The 7375-nt window shown below is 37.9% G+C and overlaps 1 long non-coding RNA gene across 2 annotated transcripts; it reads left to right on the top strand.

Annotated features, from left to right (window-relative positions):
- The first annotated feature begins 382 nt into the window (after positions 1–382).
- Positions 383–6984, top strand: LOC118877116 (uncharacterized). 2 transcript variants are annotated; one of them, XR_005014056.3, is made up of 3 exons: positions 2124–2385; positions 2442–2752; positions 2853–6984. It is a non-coding gene; the product is annotated as an uncharacterized lncRNA (long non-coding RNA). The 2 variants fall into 2 exon arrangements; XR_005014055.3 differs by having other exon boundaries at positions 383–2385; positions 2442–6984.
- Positions 6985–7375: the final 391 nt, after the last annotated feature.

Below are 7375 nucleotides of genomic sequence, written 5' to 3'. Positions count from 1 at the left end.
GTAATATGCCACTTAGTAATACCACAAACAAAACGGTCCAAAACCATATCAGTATGGTGGTGTGGAAATGAGAACTGATTTAAGTCCAATTTAAGTGGCATAGATAAACCCAAGACCAGGTTTAGGATATAGCCGATCTATTCGGGACATTTTCAATCATGATTTCCGCAGGCGAAGCTACGGGCAACCTGGCTAGTAAACATATAAAAAACAAGAAAGGAAGTTAACTTGGGCAAGCCAAAGTTTGTATACCCTTGCAGTTATAATTATTGAATTTCATTCGATATCCTTAAAAATACAATAAATCTTATTTCCAATATTATAAGATATTATGTCAAAAAACACCGAAGCTATGATTTGTTTCATATTATTTTCCCACCAATTTTCCGATCGTTCCTATGGCAGCTATATGATATAGTCGTCCGATTTTGATAAAATTAAGTTCGAAATTCCGAACTAATTAAAAAATGTTATTTCGAAGCGTAGGAGGTTATATGTTAAAAAAACACCAATGATATAAAGCCGACTCCAGAATTGAAGAGAAGTTTTACGCTTGCTTCACGCGTGACTAATGACCTGTCACTGGTGATTCGCGAATAAAAAGTGATTTCTTGATCAAACACGAGCTAAGCCAGAGAAACACACATGTGTTTTAGTTAACTTTGATGATTACTTTCCGTACGTTAAGTCCAAATTTCGGTACCATTTTTGGTCTTGCACTGTGAAACAAATCACATTCCATGGTGCAAACCACTGGCTAAACTGTACATAACGGAATCAACTGAATTTAAACTGGGAAAGTAGTTCCAATGGAATGCGAAATGCGATTGGAGTATCGAAAGGTTGAAAGTCCATCGGTGCAATCAGCAGTTCTTTCTCACACCACAAGGGAATTTCCCTGCGAAAAATCCATAACACACATGGGACATTTTATTATGTGAAAGGGAAATCCGACAATCTTAACGACTTCACTTCCGAGTGAAAACTGGAACAGGCCTGTATACATTTTTTTGGGACACTACATAGATCTCGCAAATAAGAGTAATTTTTAAAACATCTTTCTAAACTGCGCACACATTCGGCACTCACCACGAAAGCAGAATCGTTATGAGGCTATACTGGAGGTGTACGCAGAGAAGTTAGACAGGAAGAGGCCAAGCTTGTAGTAGAAGTGCAAGACGGAGGCGGGCAGTGCGGTGGAAGTGGTTGCCGCACAAGGAATATACTTATGAAAATGAAACCGCACACACAAGTCGATTCAGTATTCCAGTGCTTTTACTCAGTATTGTATACGATTTTAGGGATATATTTGAGAAGGAAATGAATTTGAACTGCAATGGCGCCGTTTTGGAAATTTTACACTGAGAAAGTCAACTGAAAATCAAATAAAAGTAACCATTTTCTCTAACCTATGTTAATTAATCCAACCCATGAAAAGGTTTCACTTATGGACTTAATAAAAAAAATTTTAATTTCAATCTCAGCTATATTGCCCTTGCCTTCAGCGACATTGCCTTTGCCTTTGCTTAAGATTCTGCATTTGCCTTTTCCATTAACTTCGAAGGCCGCGCTTAATCGTCCTGCTAAGACAAATAAACCAATCGTAAAGTAAACACGAGCTTCCGTTCAAAGCCCAAACTCATACGTTCGAAGCCTATAGCATTGCGTTCTAAGTTCAGATCATATTGCGTTCCAATTTTCAATCAAACCTCATCGGTCAGCATAATTTCATTTCACAGCGAGATGCGACAGTTTCAGCATAAGCTTTTACTTTAAACAAAAAGTAGCTTAAGCCTAGTACTCAGATCGGCTAGGAGTTTCACTAGTCGAAAAATCTTATTCTTTGTAGTGTGTCCGCAGTATTCAAAGTTCATCCGCAATGCATGTAGCATGGCCTTACTGTCAAGCAGCTGGGTTTGTTTTCTTAAAAGCCTAGTACTCACATCGACGAAAACCGCAGTTAACGCCTTTCGTCGGGTCTGTTTTTCAGCGCGGTTCTCAGATGAGCTTAGGAAATACCAGAAAAAATACCATATTTAGCAAGTGAATTTCGATAAACACCGTTAGCCGCGTCCCAAAGAATAAGAAATTTAATCTTTGGCGGTGTTCGTGCAAACGCGTTATAGAAACAATAAAACAAAAATGAAAGGAAAATCGAAAAAACGACTGCAGGATGTCAGTGCAGATGAAGAAGGACGCCTAATCTAAGCTGGTGCCCATTACTGTGGGACTTCACCGATAGGAAGCAATACCACAACAGGGCAAATCCGCAGAATAGTTGAAGTGCTGGACGAGATCCACTAGAATATCCCATTTAGAGGAACATGCCGAGTGGGGCTTCGCTCCCTATATGGACACCCTACCGGCCGTATCGTTGCAAAGAATGTAATTTCTGGCCCAAACAATTTGGTAACGTTTTACTAATAGAAGTATATTTTTAGCGAACCACCAGTAATACGATCTCCGACGAGCTCTCCATTGGGGAACAACAGGACTCCACCCTCACCAGCTTCTTGGAGGCTTAAGCTGCAGGACGCTCTGGCTTCTGTAGGGTGAAGGAAAAGAGGTCGCCCGCAGCCATTGCCAGTATACTGGGCGACTTCCTGCAGCATCAGCGAAACGTTTTCAATCCGACTCCCACTTTCTCAAGGCCCATGCTGGCATATAAGGAATCGGAGCTGGACTGCAAATGGCGCGGAGAAAATGGCGAAGCATCCGTGACAAGAGCAGGAACCTTAAACTACAAATTTACGTAAATAAAAACATCGTGACAAGAGAAGGAACCCATAAACTACAAATTTACGTACATAAAAACATCCTTTTAACATTCCATATATTTGTATTTCTTTTAGCACCAGCAGATTCGTTTGTTGAGCCTAGTACTCACATCGACGAAAACCGCGAGCTAACCATAGGAGTCAGGGAGAGGCAAATACGCGGCTAACGCTTTTCGTCGGGTCTGATGAGCTAAGGGAATACCAGAGGTAAAGAAATACGCGAGTGAATTTCGATGAACGCCGTTAGCCGCGGCGCGAAAATGCTGACCTAGGGGATTTTGCAAACTCAGAATGTACACCACTCCAAATCAGGCCTTCTTTTGTACTTAAAACAAAAATAAAACAAGGAAGAACGCTATAGTCGAGTACCTCGACGATACACGGGTAGCTCAAAAAAGCGCTGAAAAAGGGTGCTCAAAAAAGCGGTCAATACGTTATAGTTTTTGAGCACTGATGAACTCTAGGACATGCCTATGTTAATTTAAGCACTCATTTTCATACAAATTGTGCGCTCATTGAGCGCTCAGTGATGAACTTTTTGCAGTGATTGAGTGCTCAAAAACTAGCACGTATTGAGCGCTTTTTTGAGCACCCTTTTGAGTGCTTTTTTGAGCAGAAAAAAAAAGGTTCAGCACACGTTGAGCGCTCGTTTAAGCATCAGAAAACCACACGTCCAGCACACGTTGAGCGCTCGTTTAAGCAGCAAAAAAGCACATGTTATGCACCTTTTTATCGCGTAGCAGCAATTTTATTTACATTTATATTTTTATACCCTTGCAGAGGGTACATTGATTTCAGTCAGAATTTTGCAACGCAGTGAAGGAGACGTTTCCGACCCCATAAAGTATATATATTCTTTTTTTTTATATATTAAGTTACTTTCTTCTGTGAAGAGGAAAGAATTATTTGGCCGCCCCGTTGGAACGGGTTAACGCCACCGCCAAATATATATATTCTTGATCAGCATGACTAGACGAGTCGATCTAGCCATGTCCGCCAGTCCGTCCGTTTCTACGCAAACTAGTCTCTCAGTTTTAAAGCTAACGGGCTGAAACTTTCCAAAAAGTCTTATATCTTTTGCAGGTAGTATATAAGTCGGAACCAGCCGGATCGGACAATTATATCTTATAGCTCCCATAGGAACAATCGGAAAAAAAATTTAAAAAAATTATATTAATGGTTATTAACATATAACCTCCTAAGCTTGGAAATAACATTTTTTAATTAGTTTTGAATTTCGAATTAAATTTTATCAAAATCGGACGACTTTATAAAATAGCTGCCATAGGAACGATCGGAAAATTAATGAGAAAATAATATAAAACAAATTATAGCTTCGCTGTTTTTTAACAATAAAATTTTTTAATTAGTTTTGAATTTGGAATTTAATTTTATCAAAATCGGACGACTATATAATATACACTGGTGGAAAAAACAATAGAAACGGCTTACTCACTTTCGTATTTTTTTTTTTATTTCATAAAAAACAAAGTAGATATATCTCATATATTTTTTTTTTAACATATATTTAAGTTTGTTTTATAATAAGGAACAAAAAGATTAAAGAATTAATTTTGAGTTTTTACCCTGAAAAAAATAGTAGAAACAAAACGTTGAAACTTCATAAACATAATTTTTTTTAAGCCATAATGACTCCTAAACTAATATTTAGTAGTATTACCTTTACATTGCAATACTGCAAGGCATCGGCGAGGCATAGAGTGTACAAGATTGGCACAAGTTGAAGGAGAAATGGCGTACCACTCGCTTTGAACTTTCTGCCACAATGCTTCCTTATTTGGGGCTTTGAAGTTACCAATTCGTCTTTTTAGGTGTCCCCATAAATGCTCAATCGGATTTAGATCCGGCGATTGAGCTGGCCAGTCCATTACAGGTATTTTTTGGTCCCGGAACCATTTTTGTAAAATTTTTGCTTTATGCTTTGGGTGATTATCTTGCATGACTCCCATTTAAGCGGCATTTCCTCATCGGCATATGGATGCATTGTGCTCTCAAGTATGCTACGGTAGTCCTCAGCAAACATCCTTTCCTTAATCCAAAATATAGGACCAACTCCAGAAGATGAAAAGCATCCCCATAGCATTATGTTCCCTACACCATGCTTAACAGTCTTAATCGTATGCTTAGGATCGAAAGCAGTGTTCTTTGGGCGTCTCCATCCATTTTATTTTTCCATCTGATTCACACATATTAATTTTAGTTTCATCGGACCAGAGAACATTATTCCAGTTTTGGCGGTTCTGGTGTTGTTTTGCAAAAAGCAGTCTATTTTTCATACTTTTTTGGCTCAGAGATGGAACTTTCCTGGCTGAATATGCTCTCAGATCTCGTTCAATCAGCCGGTTTCTAATTGTTCGAGCTGTAACTGCTGCCCCTAAGGTATTTCTGAGTTCCTTGGCTGTAAGGAATGGGTACTTTTTTATTGTTCGAACCAAAATGTCGTCAAACCATTTGGTTGTCGCTCGCTTTTTACCTCGGTTCTCCTTTTTATCCATGTAATGAACCGCGGAGAACACTTTTTTCTTTGAGCAATTCATTAATTCAGCTATTTTAGACGTTGATTTTCCTTCATCACTCAGTTTTTTTATTAAATGCCTTTCCGGAGCCGTGCAATGCACTCCTCGACCTATTCTGAGCCTAGAAGTCGTAATTATGAACGGATTTTCACCATGTTTGAAACTTTTTGTTAAACTTACCTTAAAGTATTTAAACTAAACCAAAAAGTTCGAAATACAAAGAGTCTAAGCCGAAATTTCGGTTGAAATAAGTAGTGTTTCCATTTTTTTTTCCAGGCCAAACCTGTGTTCGCCCTCAAAAATTATGCACACAGCACATAATAAAGGCGAATGGGGCTCAAGGAGTAACAGAAAATAAAGAACAGTTATCAGTGCTCCACATGTTATTGGTTTGAAGCTCGCAACTTTCGTACTTACTTAGCTATTTAATAAGAAGTGAAGAAGTGAAAATCGTTTCTATTATTTTTTCCACCAGTGTAGCTGCCATAGAAACGATCGGAAAATTTGTTGGAAAATAATATGAAACAAATTATAGATTCCGTGTCTTTTAACATATAACCTCTTATGCTTGGAAATGACAATAAATGAACCCAAGGACATGCCTATGATAATTTAAGCACTCATTTTCATACAAATTGTGCGCTCATTAAGCGCTCAGTGATGAACTTTTTGCAGTGATTGAGTGCTCAATAAGCGATGAATGGTACTGCAGGGTATGAACTTACCTGATTACACTTAATATAAATCTCATTAAAATGCATAGATACCTAAAAAGCGAATGGTACAGAATTCTACAAGTATAATTCACATGTTATGTCTTCTTCCACCACTTATGTATATAAAATGCTCGTTTTGCCGAACCTAATGAAATTGCAACATTTGCTCACTAAGAAGAAATCTAAGAACATTTTTTTAAATTTTGTTTTAAGTACAAAAGAAGGCCTGATTTGGAGTGGTGTACATTCTGAGTTTGCGAAATCCCGTAGGTCAGCACTTTCGTCCGCATGCCTGTGCCCCAGTTGTTTAGATTATTTGCCATCCACAGTACGAACACCGCTAAACATTAAATGCCCTATTCTTTGGGCCGCGGCTAACGGCGTTCATCGAAATTCACTCGCTAAATATGGTATTTTTTGTGGTATTTCCTTACCTCATCTGAATACCGCGCTGAAAAACAGACCCGACGAAAAGCGTTAGCCGCCTATTTGCCTCTCGCTCACTCCTATGGTTTTCGTCGATGTGAGCTATAGACTTTATAATGGAACAATTTCCATTTAAAGATAATGGCCGCGTTCAGCACAACAACATTATAAATGATAAGTCATTCATCAGTAATCAGTGATCAAGATTCTGTTGCTTAACGCTCATGATACATATCAACGTTAAAAAAGTAAACAATTTTAACTGGAAAACTCCACTATGCAATTCATGTGTCTCTTTAAATTTGGCCTACTAAAAGGTTTTCACAATTACTTTATAAGCAAATGTTGTTCAATTAAAGTTGCGTTTGTATAAAAGATATGGACGGCCACCGCAAATGTAGCATTGCGCCGCCAATCGTGGACACGTAAGACAATGCAGAATAAATGTGAGAATACAAGTGTATAACCCAGCTTTATATTGGTCTCACTTCTTATAAATCATAATAAATTGATCAAATCCTTTCCTGACCCGTCCGTTATCCATTTCGTTGTCCTTGGTAATTAATTAGAATCCGTGCTTAGCCTCCGAACATTTTTGACAATTTTTTACAAATGTTTTATAACTCATATAAGGGTTAATAGAATCCCGATATATATGTCCCATATTTAAATTATCTTGTTTAAACATTATGATAAAGTTTGCATTGTTACGAATTAAATATTTCGGTATATGGGTATTAGTTTGACATAAATAAAAAGAGTCGATATTTTTATGTCGACCCACACAAAATTAAGATCTTATGTTATCTTGTTTTCCACAAGCTGAGTCATCAAATATCATTATGAAATTATTTCTGGCTTCACTGGGGTCCAGTACACCATCATTAAGGGAATATGCATGATATCCCATTTATTTAAT

This window comes from Drosophila suzukii, chromosome 2R, assembly GCF_043229965.1.
Source record: "Drosophila suzukii chromosome 2R, CBGP_Dsuzu_IsoJpt1.0, whole genome shotgun sequence".
In the NCBI taxonomy this organism is placed as follows: domain Eukaryota; kingdom Metazoa; phylum Arthropoda; class Insecta; order Diptera; family Drosophilidae; genus Drosophila; species Drosophila suzukii.
Note: the sequence above shows the minus strand (reverse complement) of the source record. Positions and strands in the feature narration are given on the sequence as shown.